A 26,335-nucleotide genomic window follows, 5' to 3' on the forward strand; every position below is an offset into this window, starting at 1 on the left:
AAATATCAAATATTCAATATTAAATAAGTAAATAAATAAAATAACAAATAACTAGAAATAAAAGGGAGGGTTATATAAAAATGTAGTTAATGTAGGCTAATATATATTCCTTTATTTTATGGAATATTCTTTGATTTTAGAGTTGCACATATCTTTTCAAAATGTATACATTTGCTCTTAATTTCATGTTATCCTCTCCATAATGTACTTTAGAAACTAAATCTACTCATTTAAAACTGGGGATTCTTGCTTTCTCCAAAAAGTATTGCATTAAAAGCTGTAATTCTCAGCATTCTAAATAAGCATACATCATCTTTATTAAGTAGCATAGGTCCTATACCCAAAACTATATTTTGTATCTTTATATATTTAGTTTCTTAAAATAAACTTCCCTGAATTAGGCTACTTCTGTTCACTGAAGTACTTCTGTTCGCTAGAAATTCACTGCAACGTATCCAACATCCTAAAGATAAATTATTATAATTAGAAGATATTTCTAGTGTTATAAAATATCGCGTATTAATTTTCCAAGCAAAATGTATATTTTAGTCAGAATTATTGCGCTCCTATTTGGCGCGCATGCGCGCAGCAGCGCTCGTTCAATATGAAGATTAGCAGCAAAATGGATACATTTGCATGACTTTCTAACATTTACAGATGCAGAATATAACTGTAAAATGTAAGTTTTGCACTGAGGGGGGAAAAAAACAGCATAAAATATAGGCTGTTTGATGGTGGATCGATTTGATCCACGATCGACCTCTAGGGCTGCTTCAGAAACGCGTGCACACGCAATTATCTAGACTTGATAAACCTGGATCAAATTAGTGAGATTGCGTGAACTTCAATTACCTTTTATGGAACCACTTTAGCCCCAACTTATTTGTTAGGCTCATTCAAGTCCGGTTTTGGAGTTTAATCCCCGCTTTTCTAAGCGTCTTTTATGGAACAACCCTCTGATTATATTGAAGTGTTCACCATTGTGTGTTGCCAAATAAATGATCCGTCAACAGTTCCTTGTCCTCTCTCAACTATAAACCAGTGATTATGGGGGGTTTGTTCTGCTAAAATAACTGATCAAGCTAAACAGATTTGCTCTCATATTCTTCATATTTCTCTCCTTTAAATCCCAACATTCTCAAATCCACCAAAGCTCTTCTGAACACACTGAATCACACTTGTGTTATTATTGTAATGATCAATGGCTGATTAGCTTATTAGCAATCATGTTGTTATCTTCTTAGCACAGCTGATTGGTTGCTGTTGCATCAGTGGCCAATGAGCTCGCTGCTCAAACATTCAAATAATGAGCATTGTTTGCTATTACAGTTTTTCTCGATTGTTTGCACACATTTTCTGGTACTTGAGACACAATGACCACAACATGTAACTCATTCACCAACCGCCTGAACCAATTCTGCTAAACTACAAGCACAATTCCTGCTTTACACTCAAATTGCAGTTCTAAAACACACTTTTTTCAAAACACTACACACACTTCTCTGCTTTTGGCACAATTTTCATGCAGAATATCTTGTTTTCACAAGGAACACACTGCCATTCAAATATGCACACTGACTCATCACATGGGCAAACACCCGTCACACAGTTTTACAATTAGCAATCAGAGCTTTAGCATAAAAGGGCAACAGGTGAGCTCTTCAATGGAGCAATGGATGCCAACATTGGATTTTTTTTTTTTTTTACTGTAACTGTATACAGTAAATTCTTCTGTTGTTTTGTATATAGACCACTGTATGTCCAACTTTGTGTTGGTTGGGATGTACACTGTGTACATTGTTTTTGTGGGAAAAATAAAATATATTTGTTACCGTGTATTTGTGTGTTCTGAGTATAAAAACAATATTCTCAAATATTTTACAACACACTTATGTATGTACTGTCTGTAGTAAGTGTAACACTGAACAAAAAAAAGGCCTAAGTCATTATGATGAATGGAGAAGAAGTGTTTTGCATTCATCATAGTGTTTTACATTGAGCACATCAGTGTTCAACTGGTTCTTATAAATGTCTATTCATATGATGGTTTGTGTGTGTCATTTGAAAACAAAATACCATTTTGAGAAGAAATAACATTGTTTTGAATGTAAAGTTTCATTTTGCAGGAGAATTGAGGGGTTTTGCCCATTGTGTGTGTTTTTTTGGATTTGTGTGTAGAGTTCTGAGAATATGAGGCATGCTTTCAGAAAATGTGTGTAAACAATCGAGAAAAACTGTAACATTCCTCAATGGTTGTGTAAAACACACTTTTACCTCCTCAAAAACAGCTCTGTTCACAGCGACCCGTTTTGAGCATAAGCAATATATCATCATATTGCTCAGAAAATCCAAACGGCCTGATTATTGAGCGTTTAGGCTTTTTGAGGATAAAAAAAGGGAGTGAATGGATTTTTTTCTTTGTATTGTGTCTGTGTCCACACACTGCAAACACAAATTTATATGCAAACACCATATAAAGTGAATTTAACATCCGATGACCCTTTTAAGCTTTCATGGCCAAATTTTTAAACCTCTGCTACCATAGTAAAGTTCCTCTGGGGCCGTTTACTCAACTAAAAATGGAAACTTTATGCAGTTTGGCTGTTCATTTTTTCTGCAAGCACACTATACTTATACTATAGATAGGCTACCCCTTAAAAACACTAGACTCAAGTCCCTTCCATCGTAAATGTGGAGCTTTAAGCGATCTTGATCTTGATCATATCATTTACTTAAGTTGTAAGTCAGAAGATGAATGTGCAGAATGTTTCTGTTCCTTGAAACTGGAGATCAGCTTTTGGAGCTGAAGCCATCATGAGATATTAATATTGAGGTTTCCATTAAACGTGATGTGCACCAGATGACCCCTGTGGTGAAACCAAGGAGATCATTTTATTTATTTAAAACAATTGTATTTTTTAATTAAACACTATATTATAGTATTGAGAATTAAATATAAATCAATAATGTTTGTGTTTATGATCTATATATGCAATATAATAAGTAAATTCATAATGACTGATCTCTGTGTTTATGAATCCATATCTCACACTATCCTGTATATACTGTGATGATGAAGGACTGGAGTGTTTGTCATATCTCAGTGTTTATGATGAGCTGTTCTTCAGTGTTTCTCAGTGGTTTGGTGATCATGTCGTACGGTGGATCAGGTTCAGTGTCTCGAGGAGAATTCAGTGTTCGTTTCTCCAGCAGAAGTGGAGCAGGATTCATCAGAGCTGAAGAGTGAGAGAAGAAGATTCTCACACACACACACACACACACACACAATTTTTAAATCAAGATACATTTACTAGAGAAGCAAAATGACTGAAGATATTAAGTCTTGTTTCTAATGGATTAAAACAAGAACAAATATATGCCAATGTGGTCAGAAATATAATCTCGTTTCCCCTTCTTTTTTTCTTTCCTTTTTTCTGCCCACTTTGGCAGATATTTGTTCTTGTTTTAATCATAAACTCACTTCATTTGAATGAATGTTTAGATATTTGTACTGGAAAACAAGTCAAAAATACTGAGCAAGAACATCATTTTTGTAGTGGAAATCATTAATTGTAGTAATATATCAAAAGTAATATTTATTTGATCATGTATGAACATTTTTTCTGGACAAAGAAAAACGACATCTTTTGGTAACACTTTACAATAAGGTACATTAGTTAACATTAGTTAGTGTATTAACTAATATGAACTAACAATGAGCGATACATTTGTTACAGTATTTATTAATCTTTGTTAATGTTAGTTACAGCTGTTCATTGTTCATGTTAGTTTACAGTGCATTAACTAATGTTAACAAATTCAACCTTTGATTTTAATAACGTATCAGTAAACGCTGAAATTAATATTAACTAAGATTCAATTTTAAGATTAAGATTATGAAACAAGTGCTATATAAATAAAGGAGACTTGACTAATAAATCCTGTAGAAGTATTGTTCATGTTTAGTTTATGTTAACTAATGAACCTTGTGAAGTGTTACCCATAATTTTAACATGTATAGGCTAATATTTAAAAATGATTCAATAATATTTAGGATGATGAATGTGATTTGAGTATTAAGCATAATTTCATACTGGCATCTATGATGCTTCAGTTGCTACAGTTTTTCAGTTATGACTTTATTATTAATGTATCTTGTTATTATTTTCAGAAACAGCCACTAAAGTCTCGTCTGGACTCTCAGGCTCCTGACGGCATCTTCACTCGTGATGTCAAAGGATAAAAACAGGGACTCATCCTTTGCTTTTCCGTTCTCTCCACGTTTACTGAGCCTTCATATTGCTGCTTGCATATTGCTGTTGTATTATATTTTTCTTCTAAATCTAAAGTGTTATTTAAATTCATATTTTGCATTACATTACTTCCATTAATTTAAAATTGTTACAAAAAGCAATCTGCCTTTTACATGTTAAAAAAAGTATTTTCATGATGAACTGAGAAGCATGTTGTTGCTGCTGTTTTCTGTAATTAAAAAAAATGTTTCCTATAATGATTTTTATGTGTTGCACTTTATTGCATGTAATACAAACTCACCCCACACACCACTAATCCTAACCAAACGTATAATACACACACCCCACACCACTACTAAACCCACACATGCGTATCATATGCACGTAAAAACTCATTTTCGTGTATAAATTGCACGATAAACACAATGCGTGCTAGAGACACATTTAGTGTGACCGGTTCAGAATTATACACACCATTGACCCTTTCATACATGTTTTGAAAATGAAAAGGATTTATGATTCTGATGACCGTTAAACTGTTTAAATGTTCTGTTTCCTCACAGTTTCCATTAAAACTGCATCCTGGAGATGCAGAAACACTGTTATTCAAATAAAATCTATGAAACAATGCTCAGATGTGTCTCTGTGTTGATGTGCAACTAACACACTCTCACACTCAACACAGCAGAGGATTTAGAGTGGAAATGAAAATGAGTTTGAGTTGAAAGGTCGATACACTGATGTTGATCAGAAGAACTACAGGAATCTGAGCCGCTGCACATATATAAAATCATGATATACATGTTATTATGAATGTTCATATCTCTGATCCTAGAGCTGAATGCGGACTCTCTTATAGCGGATCAATGGTGTGTGAGGAGTGATCTGTGATCAGTGTTCGTCTGAATCTTTATCCATCTAATCCTTTTCACTTAAAATACATAACAGAAATAGATCTTCAACAGTCAATGATCAGCAACAATAACAAAAAAAAACACTGATTTTTATTAGAAAGCCTGCAATTTCGATATGACACACTGACACACACACACACACACACGCGCACACACACACACACATATATATCCAACATAATTAATCTAGAATAGTTTGCACATAATACATGATCATTGATAAAGTAAAAGAAGAAAAGATAAAGAGCCAGGGAAGAAAAGAATCACAGGTTAAACAAGTAACTTCAGTTGAGCAACAGCTGAAGCGGACACACACACTTTTAACTTGTATATCCTTGTAAACACAGAGTGTAACTGAACACTCACTTGAGTCATATTATTATTATCAGTTTGGAAGAGAAACAGGTTTATGATGGGAAAGTACCTTGACGAAAGCTTCTTATCTGCCAAAACTGGTAATGAAACTAAACGGCTGGAATTCATGCGCGGTTTCTCATAAGTACAGTATTTCTGTTCTAAAATCAATACAATTTTATATTTTAAGTTTTTTTTTCTACAAAATCATTTATGTTTGAATTATTGATGTTTGATACAAACATTGACGTTTGAATTATAATGAAACTATTGAAAATCTGTATTGGACACTTAAACACTTAAATACTTGTTTGAGTTTATTTTCATGTTGCACTCACTCTTGATGGCCAAAGATTTCAGAGACAGGTCAGAGTGACATCAGGGCTAAATTTCAGCAGCACATAACACACACACACACACACTCCTATATGAATCTGTTATGACTGACATGAGCTCTCTGATGATATTGAGAGAGATTATAGAAGACATTTTACTGGGTTTTTCTGAAGAGTCACAGTCACTAAAGATTAGTGTTTCATTACCATATTCACTTACACTGTCTCTACATCTGAAAACATGACTCTTCTGGCAGAAAACAATGAAAAAAAATAAGTAAATGTCTGACATTTAAAAGACAATCTTTGACATTTTAATGAAATATGTGTTTATTTATGGAAAAATTAGAAAATTTCTCTCTGAAACTCCCAAGCATTTGCACTAAAGTCCAGCGTGTCTCTCTAGTCTTAAAACTGTGAAAAATCTCAGACAAACTCTCTTCCACAAATGTCCTGTACGGAAGAAGAGGATGATATCTGAGATATTATGAGAGATGACGCATCTGAGCTCTGACTGAACAAACACATGAAGACAGGAGAAGTGGAGCTTTAGAGGTTCAGTGGATCAGTGTCTCTCTCTACTGGAGATATTCAGTATTACAGCAACATATGATCTTCATATCACACTTTACAGTTTACTTCACTGCAATTTTTACATATCGCGAGTTCCCGGACTAACTTTACATTCTGATCAGCCTCAATATTGTGATGAAATTAAAACATTACTAAAAATGTCCTTAGATTAAATATTAGCGCTAATAAAGAGATGAAGAGATGTGGTTTAATTATCAGAGAAATTAATTTCACACATTATTAACTAAAGCATAGACATATGTTGCTTTTTTTCATATAGATAGTCAATAACTGCGTATACTGGTTAATATTAATGTAGCATCAAATGTGTATCAAATAGATTTATGTTATGAAAAACAAGAAATGCAAGTTTGCAACTGAAACAATGACTAGTTTGTGAGTGAATTTCAAAAAACCTCCCAAGAACATGTCCAAATTATAATTTACCCCAAAACTAAAGAAATAATAAAAGATCAATATTTTGCATTATAAAATGAAGCCTGTAAAGATAAAGGGTTTTTCTTGCATATACTTTTTTTTTGAACACACATAAAAATATATAAAACATAATAATTTATTTTTACATTTTAAAACATTTTTACAGTATACTGATATTTATTATACTATCTTTATTTAGAAAAAAAACATGCATTATTTTTTTTGTTCACTGTGAAAATGTATTTCAATGAGACTCAAATAAAAATCACCAATTAAAAAAAAAACAAAAAAACTTACAAATAAAATATCCAGACACATTAGAGTAATACGAATACACATGCACATACACTTTAATTATCATAGGAATATTAATAAAATAACAATGGTACCAAAAATATGCTTAATTTTCATGCAGAGGAAACTTCTTAACATTTCTGACATTGAATCATAAGTGATGTTTTAAGCATTGAAGTGTACAAATTATCTCTGAGTTTCCTCTGTTGTGCAGATGGTGATGAACTGAAATATGATTATCTGTGTAAGTTTCATTATTGTTTTGAAAGTATTTGATTTTTTAGATTCAGAATATCTTTCATTACAATATTACTGTAAAAAACATGGCAAATTTCTGTCTTATGCATTATGTTATTAAGAATGTAATTTGAATGATTTTGTGCCAAAGCAATGATAAATGATCCTCAGTTTAGCTCACAGAGACTGACTGACCAAAGTACTGAGAAATGTGTTCAAGCGATTGTAAAAAATAACTAAAAACTGTAATTCGAGACATGGAAGATGAAAGTGTGTTACCGTGTTTGACCACTGGATGCTGCAACTAGATTTTCACTGCAAACTCAAAAGCTTTTAGTTCCGATCAGAGACAGAGAAGAAATAGATCTGATATGAAGATGAGGAATCTAGTGAATTTAGGAGGCCGGGAAACACCTTGAACTCTTCATCATGTTGCTGATCCGTGTGTGTGTGTGTGTGTGTGTGTGTGTGTGTGTGTGTGTGTGTGTGTGTGTGTGTGTGTGTGTGTGTGTGTGTGTGTGTGTAGCGCTTTATCTTGCTATAAGATCCACTTCCACCTGTGAATGCTGTTGCTCTGGCCTCTGAATACCTCAGATCACAGTCTAACTGAGCTTCTGTAAGAAGTGCTGGACATCATGATCCACAGCTCCACCTCACAACCTGAAGCTCTGCAGGATCTGAGGATCTGAGGATCTGCTGCTCACGTCACGGTGACGTCAGTAACTGAATATTCTCCACTGGGAAAATGATTTTAAATGATAACTTATAAACCTTTAAACACAGTCCTACTGTGAGCAACGAGCTTGTTAATCGTTGACAGTATTTGCTTCTGTTGAAGCTGTTAGCCTGCATTATTTCAATTTAGTTTTGAAATAATTGATGCAGAAACCGCCTGTTCATTGACCCTGATTTATGAAATACTGTCCAAAGAATGAAAACATCCTTCTCATAATGTTTCTACACTGTAAAACTTTTCACTGTAAATTTACAGTAAAATACTGGCAGCTGGGTTGCCAGCCACATACTGTATTTTTACAGAACTAGTACTGTAAACAGCATTTACAGTATTGTACTGTAAAACGTTGTACTGTAAATTTACAGTAAAATACTGGCAGCTGGGTTTCCAGCCACATACTGTATTTTTACAGAACTAGTACTGTAAACAGCATTTACAGTATTGTACTGTAAAACATTGTACTGTAAATTTACAGTAAAATACTGGCAGCTGGGTTGCCAGCCACATACTGTATTTTTACAGCACTAGTACAGTAAACAGCATTTACAGTACTCCACTGTAATTACCAAATACAGTATATACCACATACTTTTACAATATTAAACTTGTCTACAGCAATAAATTGTATAGTAGTCACACTAGGAAAAAGAAAACAACATTTTCTGGGTTTTAAAACATTTATTTTGGTTAAAAGCAAAGATCAGAAAATTGCCTTCTGTGAACATGTTGGCTGAATTTGTTTTAAACATAAAATGCAATTTTAACACTTAACAACAAACAGGTAACACTTAGCACTTAATTAAAGGGATAGTCCATCCAAAAATTTAAATTAGCTCATGATTTACTCACCCTCAAGTCATCCTAGGTCTATATGACATTCTTCTTTCAGACGAATACAATCGGAGATATATTACAAAATGTCCTGGCTCTTCCAAGCTTTATAATGGCAGTGAATTGCTGTTTCTGTTTTGAAGTCCATACAAGTGCAAATGAAATCCCATCCAAAGTCTTCAAGTTTTCGCAGAAGTGAGGAAACCTGTAGGCTTTCAGTGGTGTACTTTTTTTGCACAACCTGGCCGGTTTTCTTTGAAGTTACTTGTCCTTTCTTTGTTTTTGATCCACGTTCAGGATTGATGTCAGGAAATCGTCTAAAAGGCAGAAAAGAAAGGAAAAAAAAACAATGAATATTATGGACTGAGTTTATATATTTTGACAGAGAGAGACAGCACAAAAGATGTGTAAATAAAAACCAGATATCGGTTTTAACGACTAATCTGTTTGGTTAAAACTGAACAACATGAAAAAAAATGCAATGTTGGATGTTGTGATCAATAACTGATATTTTTTCTGCCCTGGTTAAAATACATCAACTCAATGTGTCTGTTTACATGTGCACTGTCAACTAAATAAACTTTTGGAAGTGGGGTTGCCAGATTTAAAGTTTTATTCTACAACTTTTAATATCATCCCCTCATCAGGTCCCATCAGAGTATCAGTGGAAAGGCAGCCATAGACTCTGTTTATGTAGAGCGCACATTGCCAGAATCCAGCCCAAACCTTTGTGACAGAAATAATTTAACTTTAATTGCAAGCCTTTCAATGTTTATTGCATACATGACTACATGATAATGTTAAACATGACATTTACCAGACTAAAATGCATGTTTGCCCCCAAAAATGAAAATTGTCATTATTGCTCACCCTTAAGACTTTCGTTCATCTTCAGAACACAAATGAAGATATTTTTGATGAAATCTGGGAGGTTTCTGTCCCTCCATTGACATCAATGTCATTGCAACTGTCAAAGCCCAGAAAGGTGGTAAAAACATTGGTAAATAGAACATATAACTACAGTGGTTCAACCTTAATATTATGAAGTGACGAGAATACTTTTTGTGCGCAAAATAACCCCAAAATAACGACATTGTTGAATAATCTCTTCTTTTACATGTCATTCTCCTACACTGTTTTGTGAGGATGAGTGGGCCGGAGTGTATTAAAGGATAACTCTCGGCAAAATGCAACCTAGGGTCTTTTTGTTAATCTACCCGAGGCAAACTTTCGTTTAAAAGCATAATTAGGATGGAAACGCCACTTTTAAGTTTGACCGTATTTTCGTTTTCGGTCAAATTGCCTTTTGAATGGGAGTGCTTGGGGCACGACTATGATAGCATTAAAAATCGCTATTTTTTAAAACACTAAGGAGGCTCGACACAACATAAAACTGTGCTCGAAGTATCACCAGGGGCTCTACACATGAACTCCAGCATTGAGAACATTGTTTGTGTACACAGAGTTTACCAAAAATAAAGATTTTGAACAACTCGCTGAAGCTGTGTCCGCCTGCATTTTGACAGTCAAAAATAGTCGATCTAATAACTTTATTCTAGAGCTGCTGTAAAGCCAAAACAATCTGTTACTGTAATTTCCTATTATCACTGTAAAGCTGCTTTGAAACAATCTATATTGTTAAAAGCGCTATATAAATGAAGGTGACTTGACACTGTTTACACTACGTCAACAGCGTAGGAGAATGACGTGAAAGAGTACAGTTTATTGAATGTCGTTATTTTGTTTGTTTTTTGTGCACAAAAGGTATTCTCATCGCTTCATAATATTAAGATTGCACCACTGTAGTTACATGGATTATTTAAACAATGTTTTTACTACCTTTCTGGGCCTTGAATGTTGCAAAGACGTTTCTGTCTATGGCTGGTTCAGAAACCTCTCAGATTTCATCAAAAATATCTTCATTTGTGTTCTGAAGATTAACAAAGGTCTTACAGGTTTGGAACAACATGAGGGTGAGTAATTATTGATAGAATTTTCACTAATCCTTCAACTGAAAACAACTTGCACTGACATATCTTAAATATGTGACTGCCACTGTTTTGTCTCAAGATGCACACCAGTAATGTTTTTTTTTTATTAGACATTTTTATAAAAGCTGCTTAAATACCCTAATTTTATTAAGGCCTAGACCTGTCTTAAAGGGTTAGTTCACCCAAAAATGAAAATTATGTCATTAATGACTCACCCTCATGTCACTCCAAACCCGTAAGACCTCCGTTTCTCTTCTGAAGACATTTTAAGATATTTTAGATTTATTCCGAGAGCTTTCTGTCCCTCCATTGTAAGTCAATGGACGTGTCACTGTTCACGTCCATAAAGGTAATAAAGACATCATCAAAGTAGTCCATGTGACATCAGTGGGTCATTTAGAATGTTTTGAAGCATCGAATATACATTTTGGTCCAAAATTCTCTTCTGGTCTGTTTTCCATCCGCGTTCACGAGTCCACATTGACGCACCAGATAACACGTCAGCAGCGTCTTACATCAGCAGCGTCAATGTGGACTCGTGAACGCGGATGGAAAACAGACCGGAAGAGAATACAATGTTGAATAAAGTCGTAGTTTTTGTTAATTTTGGACCAAAATGTACTTTCGATGCTTCAAAACATTCTAAATGACCCACTGATGTCACATGGACTACTTTGATGATGTCTTTTTTACCTTTATGGACGTGAACAGTGACACGTCCATTGACTTACAATGGAGGGACAGAAAGCTCTCGGAATAAATCTAAAATATCTTATGATGTCTTCAGAAGAGAAACGGAGGTCTTACAGGTTTGGAGTGACATGAGGGTGAGTCATTAATGACATAATTTTCATTTTTGGGTGAACTAACCCTTTAAGCTAAGCCCAGTATGGAAACCAGGGCCATATTGTTCATACCAGTAGTCAGCTTAATAAATACTGTCAAGACAAGTCACAATTCAGTCTAATATTTATATGAATGGCAAATATGCTAATGACTAACCTCTGAACAAACTCAAGGTGCTGCCTCTTCCTGTACTGCAAGCTGAAGTTATAGGAGGAGGCAAACAGCGCTGCCAGGCCAGTGATGAAGTTAGGCTGTGATCCTTTCCACACACACCTTGACCTTACAAACGTAATGTCCAGCACTGGTTGCTTAGAGATTGACCTGTAATTGAAAAAAATAAAATAAAATGAATTAATAAATAATATTAATAATTAAAATAACTATTGTGGGTTCCACTGTGGTTAGATGTAGTTGTCTATCTATTCATAGTTCTATAAATTAAAATTTTCACCTAAAAATTAAACCTAAAAATCGAACCTAAAAATAAATTAAACCTAAAAATCGATTAGAGTTAGAACACTAAAACGCACTGCCATATTATTTTGCTTGTTTTAAGCATAAACTCACTAAATTTTTACTTATTCTTTCAGAAAACAAGACAATTTTTACTTGTCAATTAAATGCTTCTTCATGTAAGAATTTTAGATATCTGGGCTGGAAACAAGAAAAAAACACTAATTAAGAAAAACATATTTTGCAGTGGGGTGAGTAAATGATGGTTTTTAATTTAAGGTTTAAAGTACCCCTTTAATCTTTACATACCAAGAAATAAGGCGTGGACTCTCTGGCAAATGTAGATTGCTGGACATCAGGTTGCAAATTCCTGAAACAATTTTTTAAAAGAACAGCACAACCATGATCAACAGAACCAAAACATAAAACATATTACAGATTAATGAGATTTGTTGAATATCATCTACTTATCTGCTTGAAGGATAACACCGTCTAACTTCTCTTTGAATTGTAGGACCATGGCATGGCAATCAGGAATACTACATTTGAAAACAGCATTAGGAACATGGATTTTCTTGTGCTAGCAAAATTCTGCAACGATTCAAAAGCACGATCACAGAACTGACAGCATTTGATAGCATTTTTTTTTTTTACCACATAACGTTAGACTAAAACCTGTTCACTACTTAAAAGCACTTACATTAGCACTGTACTGTCATCAGATTACAAAGCCTGAAACGAAAAATATATCAAAAGCAGGTCATGCAAATAACATGGCATATGTTGCCTATTATGTGAAATATCGAAGTTAACGTTAACGTTACTTGGTAAACAGGTGGAACAGAGTGAATTGTTTGCGCGGCCGCGGTAGAAAACCGCGATCGCAAAATCAAACCAAATAAGCATTTGTGAAAACAATGTAGAAATGCGAACGCAAAAAAACAAAATATATTGGCTTACCGTATCACTCAGTTAAACAATTTTCCATCTTCTCAAACTCTAAATCCCAATAATCGTCACAGGCGCAGGTTATTCAGATGACAAATTCTTCCATCCTTCTTCATGTAGCACGTTAATGTCGCCCATTTTCTGCTGCGTCACAGGCAATTAATGTTTGAAACACGAACCGAAGCTCACAAAAGCTTAAAAATTGCTCACAGATTCGCAGACACGTTTATCTTGTTAACAGGAATGATTATTCTGTTCAGTTGAATCCCGCTGACAAATCAAGTTTGCCTGTACTGTCGGTTCGCGTCACATTTGAACTGAATTGAGCGCGGAAAGAAATCAATCCCACAATGCAGTGCTTTTACAGTATGATACTGTATTACGAATTTATCGGGTTGAAAACAGAAATGTGCTGTATATTTACAGCAGTTCTGTAAAATATACAGCCTAATACTGTATTATGGAAATACAGTACAATTCTGTAGGAAATTCGCTGTAAATTTACAGTAAAGTTTTACAGTGTATTTAATTTGTTTTAGGGTTTCAAAAGTTTTTCAATTAAGTTTCTAAAGCAAGACAATTATGAAAGCGTGAAAAACATAACAGATCAAAACATTTCTGACCTTTCAACAATTGTTTGGCTGAGATTAATATTAATAATTCTATATTATGACAAAAATATATAAGCTCATAATCCATAACATTATCTGAGTGTTTCATAGAAATCATCCAAAAATATTTTGCTATTATTTTTTAGAAAGCATTATGAAAGTCAAGTCCTGCTGCTTCAGCCCAGCAGCTGCTTTCGTATTTATTAAAGATTTTAATATTTTATTAAAGGTTTGAACATCCTAACAGTTTTGGTTTTGTGTACTCATGGGTGTGTAGCTTTTATTGCAAGTCAATTCAACTTTGTAAACCCTGCTTTTTTCTAATGCATTTCATTGTGTTTGATACATTTAGAAACGAAACAGTGTCAAATTTGAAGTGCATAAGTTCTTACCAGAGGCCCAGAAATCTGTCATGTTTCTTCAGTTAGCTGATGTCTCATATGAAGCAAATCTCCACGATCTCCTAAGAAAATAGATACTTGCATTTATGACTTTATGTTCCATGAATCGTGTTTTCCTTACCATGAAATATGCAGCATGTCATGGCCTGTTCTCTGCATCTGTTCATTGTTCGTGGAAAATGTTGTTGCTGTACAAATAAAGTGCTATAGAAATAACCAGAGGAGTGCGTGACATTTACTCATAAACAGGACTCGGCTTCCAGACAGTGTTGTGAATTTGGCCATTTTCTTTAATTTTATTTCTTTTTTTCCCCCCATATATATATGTACTACATATCCCACAATTCCAAGTAAACTACACAACTAAATCTAGTACCCTACATTACCCATACACCCCCTGGTTAAGGTCACTTCCTTCCTTTGTTTCTTTTCATTGGTGAGGTGTGGGTGTTGGAATGGAGACCCGACCATGTCCTTTGAGTCCTTTCCTTAAGATGCGTTAATGACTTAAAACCATCTTGTACATCCAATCCATCCTGTCCATCTGTTAACATCTGTCCATTTACAACGTGTGAATCTGCTCCATGTGAATCCATGAACTTCATGTGAATTACCCAAGACTTAATCATCTTGAACTGAAAATAAAAGAGAGCAAAGGACTGGTATTTGTCTCGTGTTTTAATCAGACACGCCATCAAGTTTCTACAACTCCGATGAACTTTGGCTATATTTAACATCTGATATCCAACAGACAGTGTTGTTTTTATTCTGCATTTTATATCTCAAACACATCCATCCATGAACAATAAAAAGGAAACTTTCTAGAGCAATAATGATGGTTAGCAGTGGTGTAGTCTACGTGATACGCAGGTATATGCTGTATACTAGGGGTGGGGAAAAAAATCGATTCTTAGATGAATCGCGATTCGGGACGTGGACGATTCTGAATCGATTCACAAATGTCAAAAATCGATTTTCTAAAAAAAAAAAAAAAAAAAATCTAATAACGTAACATTGAAGGAACGCAAAAGGCGGAACTCTGAAGCGGACGTGCAGTGCGCGGACAGTCTGTGGCGTGCACATAACAGAGACGCGCACATAACAGACGCATGATGGCTGAGCGCCAAATCCGAACGGCACCAGAGAATGTCTTCGTTAAAAGCGAACGTATGGAACATTGGCAATTTCATTGTGATCTATTTAGTATTTTTTTGTATGAGAGCGAATTTCTGTATTGTTTAGTTTTCACATCAATATGCTTTGTAAACCGATCTGATCTGTATGCAATATGTGCAATGCCAGTCACAAAAAGTTACATTTTGACTGTAAGTTACTCTCTGCAGAATGTTCATTCACTTTCTTTGCTATTTTTGATTGTGGTATACAGCAAACATTTCAAGTCATAACTCTTTATTATTTAGTTGTGTATAAGTCAAGAGCGACTTTGTATGTTACTAATTATTCAGAATATGCATAAGTCCACAAGCATTATACGTTATGATAGCTTCTGGTACATAATTCTATATTTTTGAACGAAAACTGTTTGTGAATTTGCTACAGCAAAATGTTTTTTTTTGTCTGAAGGATTATATTGCTCATTGGAAATAACAAGAGGATGTTGGTTAGAAGTCTATTATTAAATGCTAGAGATTCAGAATATGCTGAAGTTTGTATTAATTTACTACAAGTATGCTGCTAGTACAGGCACACATTTATTTTCCTGTTGGTTCTCAGCAATGTTGGGACATATGCTGGCAAATGTAACCTTACAGTTGACTTGCCAAATCACTTCCATTTGTTTTATTAATACAATTAATATAGGAAGTATTGGAAGTAAGTTCGTTATGGGTCATCATAAATACTTTGCTTTAAAAGTACCAAGTAAAAATATTTTTTCAATGTTTTTGATAAAAGGCACTTCCCTGAGAATTGAACTTAATAAATGTGAAAAAGACACTTTAATGTCTCCGTTTGTCATTCTGTATTGCAAAGCAGATGAGAGTAGATCATGATCAGAAACCTGATTAGAAATCATTATGAATAAAATCGAATTGTTTTGAATCGAAAATCTTTTTGAATCGAAAATCGATTTTGAATCGAATCGTGGCCTCAAGAATCGGAATCGAATCGAATCGTGAGATGGTAAAAGATTCCCACCCCTACTGTATACCCACTAGGAAAGGCCAAGGATTTCCGCATACCCACTTAAAAAAGCGTGAGGATACGCAACAACTAGGGATGCACCGATACCGAGCTCATGTACTCGTACTCATACTCGTAAAAATGCTCTGATACCAACAACTGACACCAGGCAGCGTTTACACTTGTGTCCAGACAAAGAAACATGGAAAATTATACAGAAAGTATAATTTGGATAAAAAAGAAGGCTGTCTATGAAGTAAATGTATCTTATTAGTGGAATATTAAATGAAATATAGAAACAGCTGTGGTGGTGCGCGAGCTGATAAGAGAAAAACGAGCAGTGGATTGAGGGCGCATGAATCAAAATAATAAAATACTGACAATATAAAAACGAGATTGTAGTGTAAAAAGTGACTGTTTATGAAACAATTAATGAAATTTGGCCATTCACAATATAGACAATGTCAGTATGTACTTAGGGGACAATACACATTTTTGTGAATTTTTTATTTTTTATAAAAGCATTGTGCAAACAGGAACCAGTCTGTCCAGACCTCAAACTCCGTGACAAAAGAGGCGTGAGCTTCTGCACGTCACGGTTTGTTTAAAATGTTATGAATGTAAAGCATGTTGGTCATATTCAGCTCTAGCAGTGAAGTGTGGACTATAAATATCACACATCTCAACCTCCAGAGTCACAGGAAGCAGTGGAGATTCTCTCTTTCAGCTCATCTCAAGGTAATTACACACGTCTATCTAATTTTGAGCTGTGATGTTAGTGACTGTACAGTATTAAGAATTATAGTGAAACTGAAAGATAAATCTGTATTGTATAAGAATGATCACCAACAAATGTAACATTTCACTCAGATTATCTATATTGTTTTCAATAGATGTTTGGAAAAACATAAAAGAATTGAATGCATGGCAGGATTATATCCAGACCATCACAAACTGCAAAAGAAGGACAAAACAAGAAAAAAAGTGAAAAATGTCAAGCAAACAGGACATGAATCAACCGAATCAACCAAAGATTAAAGTGACACTAGTGAGACGGAAAAGCATTAACAGTGGGATACCCAATTGTGAGTATATATGATGTTCAATATAAAATATGTATTTCATCATCATCAGTTTCATATTCTGTGTGAATGTCTAAAGTTAATTTAAAACTCATTTCATATGACTTTAATCAGATCTTTGTGTTTGTCTTTCTCAGTTTCTGATAATGAGGGCAGATTTGCAAATTCTGTTGCTTTACTTTTACAATCTTGTGTCTCATGAGGAAAACATTTCAGAGGAAAAATGCTAATTTGTGCTTTTTTTGGTCATGCAAACTAGGATGACACACATGCCAACACCTATACCCCTAAAGGTACAATTATGTACTTTATTTTCTGTGAGTGTATTTGGCCTATACTTATACTCAATCTTTTGATCAAGATACTTAAAAGTGTAATTTAGTACTATACTTGGCTTGTAGTTGGTACTTTGTAATAGTGTTTGGACTGCCTTTTATAGAAATTCGCAGAATCGCAGAAAAAAACCCCGAGAAATGTCTGGATGCTGCTGTGCATTGACTGCTTTTACTGTCAGCTTGCTTTCTGACTGGGTATTGTTTTGTGATAAGTTTTAAGTAATTAATTTAGTTACTGGGAATAAGTCATTTCAAATTATTTCACAGCAACATAGAATCATCATTTAAAGAGTTTGAAAATGTATAAAAATATTAGTTCAACTGGGAGAAGAGCACTTTAATAAATACTAAATTATAGGGTCTCAAGTGATTATAGTTCATTGAACAGCTTTAATCCAATGATCAACATATTACCTATAAACGAGTATATACAGTCCTAATTTTATCTTATTAAGGTGGGTGAGGTTGGAAAAAGAAACATGATCAGAATATCAGCTTGCCTAATAATTCTTCATGTGTTGTATGACAACTCAAGTCTTAGGGCTCTATCATACACCTGGTGCTGATGTGTTTTAGTTTCAGTCCGAGTTTCATTTTCACGTCCTGCATCACGTTGCATAGCAATGCATTTTCGCATCTGTTCTCCATGGGCTGCTGGTCTGAGAACCAGGTGTGTGTTCAGGCATGTTGGAACGATGCTATTTTGAGGAACAGAAATAGACTGAGCCACTGACCAACTCAAACCTGGTCTAAAGTCAATGGCACAATATTTGTTTTGTTATTTAAAGAGCGCGTTAGTAATGTGCGCCTATAGGTCGGGTCCACAACGTGTGTCCACTCTGCTTATTACACACACTCTGCTTATTACACACACAGGCACACGCCAAAACACACCCATTACTCATTAAGAGACACAACACTTTTAGACCAGCGCTGGGAGCGCCGACCTTTGTCCCGCTGTTAAACTAACAAAAGTGGATTCTGGCACGACCTGAGTTCACTTGCGCTTTAGACCATGAGCTTAGATCGTTAAAATAGGGCCCAGAATGCATTACCTTAAATGAACAATGCAGGAGAAAGGAGTCACCCATTCGTTATCCACATATTTGCATGAAAATAAAAAACAAACAAATTCTATTTGTTTAAAGTATGATGTTTATAGTTAATTGAACACAGCTGTATGAATGGAAGCTTGTTTCTGCCATTGAATTAAAAAACAAAGGTATATTGACTTTTATCTAAAAATTCTGATTTTCACAATTGTGAGCTTATATCTAACAATTCAATCTTTTTTGTTGGGATTCTGAGTTTACATCTCACAGTTCTGTTTTGTTTCCTTTTCCACCACAGATTTAGAAAAATGGAAAAGGTAATTGTGTCTATTTACATCACAACTGTTTACATTACAATGTTTATTTCTCACAATTTCAAGTTTATATCTCACAATTCAAACTTTTCTTCTCAGAAGTTCATATCTTTAGTTTATAAAGTGTCACAATTACCTCTTTAACTTATTATTCTGTGTCTGAAATTAGATTCAATACGCATGTTTTTATGTCACATTGTCATAGCATTTCATAGCTTTTGACTTTTGTGCCTCTTTCTTTTTTCAGCTCATTTTACCTGTAGAAGTAAACCCATAATGCCTAATAATTATGCACATCTAAATATAAGGCTTTTTTTCTTTTTCTTTTTTACTTTAATCTACCCATCAACGCTTACATATTACCTATAAATGAGTATATACAGTCCTAATTTTATAAAGATGGGTGAGTTTGAAAAAAAAAAACATATGATCACATGATTGACTATTAAAGTGCACATTAACATCTGGCCACTCTTGTGGGTTTGCTGCTGTTACAAATTAAAACCGTAGAAGGGTAAAAACATGCCAGCTACAACTAATAAAATTGATAATTGGTGTGTTTCGTAGTCTGTGACTAATCAAGCATTGACAATAGTCAATCCTATTGGCGGCACCATGGGCCCCCACATACAATTCTGCTCAGGGCCCCGTAAAGGCTTGGGCCGGCCCTGGTTGACATGAGAACTTAGATCATTTTACTCATCTTAGATGTTGATTCCAGATGTATTCTGAAAGCACGTTTCAAACTGTTAGCAAACAATGCTAATTATTTGAATGTTTGAGCAGCGAGCTCATTGGCCACTGATGCAACAGCAACCAATCAGCTGTGCTAAGAAGATAACAACAGGGCTGCGTTCAGCCCCGACAAAACGTTGCACAACGTTTTTTAAACAGAAACGGTGATGCGTTGAACACACTGTTCTGATGACGCAAGAGTTGCCACTATGGCAGCTGAGAAGGCCATTCTTTGTGTTCTTTGTGAAGAATTTTCGGAGCCTGATGAAGTCGGTATAAATATGTGTTTAATACTACAAAATATGCCCGATGTTACAGTTACTGCACTTGCCGCCCAGAACAAAAGAGAACATCCCAATCGAGTGAAGGGATTGCTGAAATGGAAGCACACATCTTACCTAATTCAGACTAAAACACATCTATTTAGCCTCACATACTGACTTTATTTGTAGTTCATACTGTTTTAATACCCTGTATTTTCTTTCTCATTTTTAGGAAAAGCACTTAATTACCATTGTTTATTTCTATACCAAATGTCATACACCTGCAATGAAGCTAAAAATATAAACAACTACATCATTATGTTGATATCCTATATTTTTACAATATTACAATAATATTATTTACAAATATTATTTTTACAACTTATATAACACCTTCTTGACTCTGGTTGTTTGATCAGAATGCAGAATTCTATAAAATTCTATAAAGCTGCGGGGGGCAGAATATGTTTAATCGCCTCAGTCTGCTTCTGGGCGGTCGAGAACTGTTGGGCGAAGTCCTCGACCGCGCCGGCCTGGGATATGGGAGTGTTGAGGAAACGGGTTCGCTCGGCATCTCTCATATCAGCCAGGTTTAGCCAGAGGTGTCTCTCCTGGACCACGGCATCACCTGGCCCAGGGAGCGTGCGGTCACCTTCGTCGCCCAGAGAGCGAGGTCAGTGACGGCACGCAGCTCATCGAAGAGCCCTGGGTCAGTCCTGCCCTCGTGCATGACCCTGAGCATCTGGACCTGGTAGATCTGCAAGATGGCCATGGCATGACATCCGGGAAGAATAGTATTGGGGGCGGACGCTGACGGGGATCATTGAGTCTCACCCGCAGTGTCGCGATGGTCATGTTCCCACAGTGAGAACATGATTCATCCACAAAGGCTGCCTTAGCGTGATCTATGCCCAAACACACAAGGCAGTGATTGTGCCCATCAAAATGGAATAAAAAAATTCTAAGCGAAACCCCATTCGTCGTCACGACGTAACTCGCAGTGACCGCGAAAGGGAACTAACTTTTACAACTGAGTAAATAGTAAACATGGATATTAATAAAATAACATCGAAACAATGAAATACTATATAAAACATATAGCACATAAAATGCTTTTATCCACTTACAAATGAGGAATATGACAAGCAATTTGTCACAGAGCCACAATATTCACAGTATATAAGAAGGCCAGTTACTTTTTATACAGTTGTGGAGTCTCCAGTATTTCCTGTAATTCTTGAACTTAGTGAAGCCACAGCTGAAATAGGGAACATTTTCATTATAAAGTTATAACCAGGACTTCATCGCAGTAAAATGTTTACATGACACAAGCAAACCTCTTCACTCACTCACTTACACACAATTTTCAGTATTCTCCAATAACTGTGATTATTTGTATTGCTATTTTTCACATTCCCCGAAAGCACTGTTCTGTGTTTCTGGTCAATCACACACAGATCTGTTCACTGGTTCTTTATCTTATCTAGTGCCTCAATCTCTTTTCCGTTGACGCGCCTAAAATGTTTCCATTTTGAACCATCATGTCACACAATCTTGTGAACATGAACTTGTTTCCCTTTCAAAACAGTTCTTCATCTTTTTGAATTTTGTTTCTGCTTTTAGTTTAAGCCTACTGTTACGTCCATGACAGATTGAGCTGTGTTGTTTCTGTTGTTGTTCCTGCTGTCTCTTTTTCCTCCTTTATGATTGGTCCTGCATGTAACGAGAGGCTGCTGGTGATTGGAGGAAGAGATCCAGACCATAAATGTCCCAGAATTCCTTCAGCTCTCTGACTCTTTGATTGCTCTTGATTGTTGTTGTTGTGCTGCTGTGTGTTAGACGGTGATTTCTCAGAGTGCTGTTAGTCACTTTTGCTACAGTTTGATCTTTATATGATAACATCAGTGCCCTATAGGGGTGTAGGCCTAAAAATTAATCGTTTCTACGATGACGAGGACGAGGACAATTCGGTATCGGTTCAGTAATAGACCTTAACTGATTATAATGTACTGACGCTTTTCTGACGTCATTTGTCATGTACGTGCTTTGTCGCGGCAGCATACAATGGCAGAGGGAGGCGAGACGCGAGTGCGAGAAAATTAAAAATGCTCCAACTACTTTTAAAGCCTACATCTGGGCACATTTCGGCTTTGATGAACAACCTGGTAAGCATGACCTGCAGAAGACACGCGCTGTGTGCGCTCATGTCACGCACAAGGAGGTAATAATAATACCACTAACTTGATAAACCACGTTTTCACCCCGAGCTGTTAACACCTGCAGAGTCTGACTGCTTTAGAGATGCGTGATTGAGCTCCAACGCCGAATCTGCAGCCAAAAATAAATCATCCACCCGCCCCAATAGTTTTCTCTGATTTAAGTATCTGCACCCGATGGTCAAATTACAATTATTCTGTGTTGTTACGTGTGATTATAAATGGATGATCGTAACCTTCAACAGCAGATTCGGAGACGGTTGATGCGCGCACTGTTTCTGTCACTGCGACTTCCTGAACAGGCGAGCACACACACACACACACATGCGCGCACACATCACTTTTGAAGTAAAATTTTAAATTGAGGATGCGGTGCATGGTGATATCGAATTGAACTGAATCGATGACATGATAATCGTAATCGAACTGAACCGTGAGACCAGTGTTGGTTCACACCCCTAGTGCCCTATTCATCCTGTCATCACTTCTTCATTATTTGAGAAGAGTGCTTTGTTCCTTTTTGTAGGCCAAAAGCACTGCTTTTTTTGTTTTGGTTCTCTTTTTGTTTATTCACGGGGAAGTTAGTTTTTCTCTTGGGAAGTTAGTTAGTTATTCTCCTAGGTATATAAGTTCAGTGTTTCATAAAACCCTTCTGAACTGTGTGATCTCTCAGATCTGCTGGTCTTTATTTGTTTTGTAAAGAGATTTTTATAAATTAATTTAGGCTATTTAAATCCAGACATTTGTGTTTCTATTATAATGAAACATAAACCTGTATTTCACACTAATCATTAACTAATTCACCTAACTCTAAATTGAACCTCCATATTTTTGAACAGATTAAAGGCAGAAATCACGTGAAATCAATGCATTGGAGAACATGTGTGCAGCGTCACAGACTGCAGATTATTAAACACACTCTATGGACAAAAGAAAAAGAGAAAAAGACAAACAATAAAGACAAAAATAAACCAAAAAATGAACTGAATGAACCAAAACAGAAAAATACGCTGGTAGGCAGACACAACAGCATTAATAGCGGCAAACCAAACTGTGAGTATTTATGATGTCTAAGATCAAACTCTTATGTGTCTTTCATCATCAACAGTGTTTCATCTTCTCCAGTGTCTGAATGTGCAAAATTAATTCTATTATAGGAAAAGCATCATTTACACTTGCAGTTATGGTCATAAGTTTAGATATAACCTAGTTATTTTGTCTGGTGAACTATATGTAAACATCTGTTATTATGCAAAATTCAGTTCAAGTCTGTTGTGCTTATTCTTATTCTTATTTGTTAAAATATGCTCATTTTGCAGATTCTGCAGTGTGTGTGTTTATATCCACGACTGGACAGATGCGTTCATTCAAATGAATCCATTATACTTTCTGCTGTTTGAGCTACATGAATGCTATAATCAGATGTTTATGTTTTTTATTCCCAGTTTCTCATGTTGCTGATATTCATTCTGGTGTTTCAGCGAGTCGGAGAAGAGAAGAGACACACACACATCAAATACAGAGACTTAAAACTGTGTAGAACAAACCTAATCTAATGAAAGTGTGTATCTACAGACATGGCCTCACCTATGGTTCACCCGTTTCAATTGAAACAGGCCCCGTCCCAACAGACCAGCAAAATCCCATTCATTTTCTCCGTAGGATATTGATTTTCAGCCATAATGTCTAAACCATCCATGGTAGATTGACCACGAGCTACGAGGTTGTGAAACGAAAGTTTCTGCTCCTATAAAAGCCACAAGGTATAAAAATCAACCTTGTTATTTGCGATCTTCTGGAGAAATACTACACTACCCACAATTCTAAGCAAAACACTGACGTCTCTGATTGGTCGAACTCGCGCCGTGGTTACCATGTCGACGTTTACTGCCCCCCGAATGGCTTAAGCGATCTAAAGTATAATATCGATAGTTTATGACACATTGTGTTTATACCTTTGCCTTTTTTGCCGTTAGGTTAAAATGTTACTTTGAGCAGGAAAATTATTTTAAGAGGAAATGAAACGTACATATGCCAGTGGTGCTGAAAAACGAAAGATATCGGACAACAAAAGAAAAGCTTTATTCCGTCTACCAAAAGTGACCTCTTTCTTTGGTCCAGCTTCTGTAACCCTAACCCTACCGGCGACAGCAGCGGCCGAATCCGACTCAGGATGCTAGCCAAAATACAGATTATCCGTCTTCAACTCAAACTGCTGGCAATAATGATGATCAAACATTGTTAGTAGAACAAGAACATGATGATGAAGTTCCTACCGCTGAGACAGGAGAGGGAGATGCCAGGGAGAAAGCCCCGTTTACTCAGTTAAGCAGTGAAGTTGCCCTGCGTGAAAGGGCGAGGCTTATTCCAACGTAAAACGCTGTATAATTGCATATTTTAATCAAATATGATTGGATTATTTCTATGTTGAGCTGCGTGTTCATGAAGCTGAAAGTGCACGTAATAAAATAATATACCATTGATGCAAACCAACAGGAATCCTTGCTTTTTCTGCTCTATTATGTGTATGTTTATGTGGGTAGGGCCCCATATTAGTTATTGAAACGGGCCCCAGATGCTTAAGGCCGCCCCTGCCTATCTATACCACAATTTTTTTCTTTCTTTTCTTTCTTATTTCTTTTATTCCATTTATACGCCAAAAATGTTTTTAGAAGATGGATGTGTGGCTTTTATAGTCAAGTCGTCACCTTTATTTCTACAGCACTTTTTACAATACAGTTGTTTTTTTTTACATCAGCTTTACAGTGATAAAGTTTGTTTCTGCTGTACAGCAGATTGAGAAGAAAATAGTGTCATAGTCCAGCTGAAGTAAGTTCAGTGATGGTTCATTTAATTACTTATTAATTTAGTTCATTTATATATACAGCCGCTCTAGGGTAAACCGTGAAGTCATCGTCAGCTCAGTTCAGTTCTCATATAATGCTGTCAATGCAGGAGATCAATAATATTGCTGAATATTAAATTAAATGTCCCTAACTAAGCAAGACAAAAGCCAAAGGCGACAGGAACCGAAACTCCGTCAGTGACAGAATGGAGAAATAAACCTTGTGAGAAACCAGACTCAGTCTCAGTTCTCCTCTGGCCAACGAACAAACAGTGTATGATTATGATTATGATTATGATTGTGATTCAGGCATTACAGGTCAGAAATCAGATTCAGAACATTCAAATTATTTAATTCAGTTCCATCTGGTTGAAAATCGGATTCATCACGATTTCATGAATATAGTGAATTCTGAATCTGTGTTTTACAGTAATCACTGACGTAATCATGTGTTTTTGCTTTATATACAGTATAGCTACTTAATAAAATGTTTTGGAATGAAAATAACTTTACTGTAACAAATCTGTATAACTGAATAAACCTATTCTAAACTTCTTGTTTAAATTTTTTTTTTAAAACTTTTTATTGTACCTTATTGTACTTTTTTGACTGAACAATACTGTGTGTATCTGTCATGACTCAGGAAATTACCTGGCTAGTTTTATGATCTTTATTTCCATAAGATTTCTAGGGATTTCCTTCTTTCATAGAAGAGCCATTTTTAAATAAAATAAGAGTAACAAGACAGAAGATTTGAGCCTTTCTCAGTCCCAGCACTTCATACACAAAGTAAAAGAAACATGTTTACAATAAGCAAGAGATAATGTATGTACAGTGAAAAATGACCGTACATAATTTGTGTTTGGTAGCAGGTAAGGTCAAAACAACACAAAAGATCTCTACCTGTGTTAGGAAGTCTAATTAACCTAGCAGAAATGAATGAATAAACAACAGAACTCTTAATTCCTAACTAGCAAACAGTGGATAAAAATATAGATGTAAGCAGCAATTAAGGGGCCAAACACAAAAAAAGGCATTATGAGTTAAGCATGCTGTGAATATCAGACCAACTGCAACAATGAGTAAAAACATTTCGATTATTTTAGTCTAGCTAAAAAAATATTGTGAAATGACAA

At 35.5% G+C, this 26,335-nt stretch overlaps 1 protein-coding gene and 2 long non-coding RNA genes across 6 annotated transcripts in view; 2 read left to right on the forward strand and 1 right to left on the reverse strand.

Moving 5' to 3' along the window:
- LOC311096814 (uncharacterized protein) overlaps positions 1-26,335 on the forward strand; it is a 367,324-nt gene that overhangs the window by 291,969 nt on the left and 49,020 nt on the right. The gene's annotated exons all lie outside the window — the stretch shown is intronic.
- On the reverse strand, positions 8,641-13,592 carry LOC311097307. Of its 2 annotated transcripts, none has more exons than XR_014609230.1 (5): positions 13,216-13,592; positions 12,956-12,987; positions 12,565-12,794; positions 11,959-12,123; positions 8,641-9,282 (listed from the first exon to the last, which is right to left on the reverse strand). It is a non-coding gene; the product is annotated as an uncharacterized lncRNA (long non-coding RNA). The 2 variants fall into 2 exon arrangements; XR_014609231.1 differs by having other exon boundaries at positions 12,565-12,846.
- LOC311097735 lies at positions 16,968-25,763 on the forward strand. Of its 3 annotated transcripts, XR_014609309.1 has the most exons (6): positions 16,968-17,095; positions 17,251-17,442; positions 17,699-17,732; positions 19,125-19,143; positions 23,194-23,407; positions 23,800-25,763. It is a non-coding gene; the product is annotated as an uncharacterized lncRNA (long non-coding RNA). The 3 variants fall into 3 exon arrangements; XR_014609308.1 differs by having other exon boundaries at positions 23,194-25,763; XR_014609310.1 differs by lacking the exon at positions 23,194-23,407.

The sequence above is a fragment of the Abramis brama genome (genome assembly GCF_963993115.1).
Source record: "Abramis brama genome assembly, chromosome: 15".
Classification (NCBI taxonomy): domain Eukaryota; kingdom Metazoa; phylum Chordata; class Actinopteri; order Cypriniformes; family Leuciscidae; genus Abramis; species Abramis brama.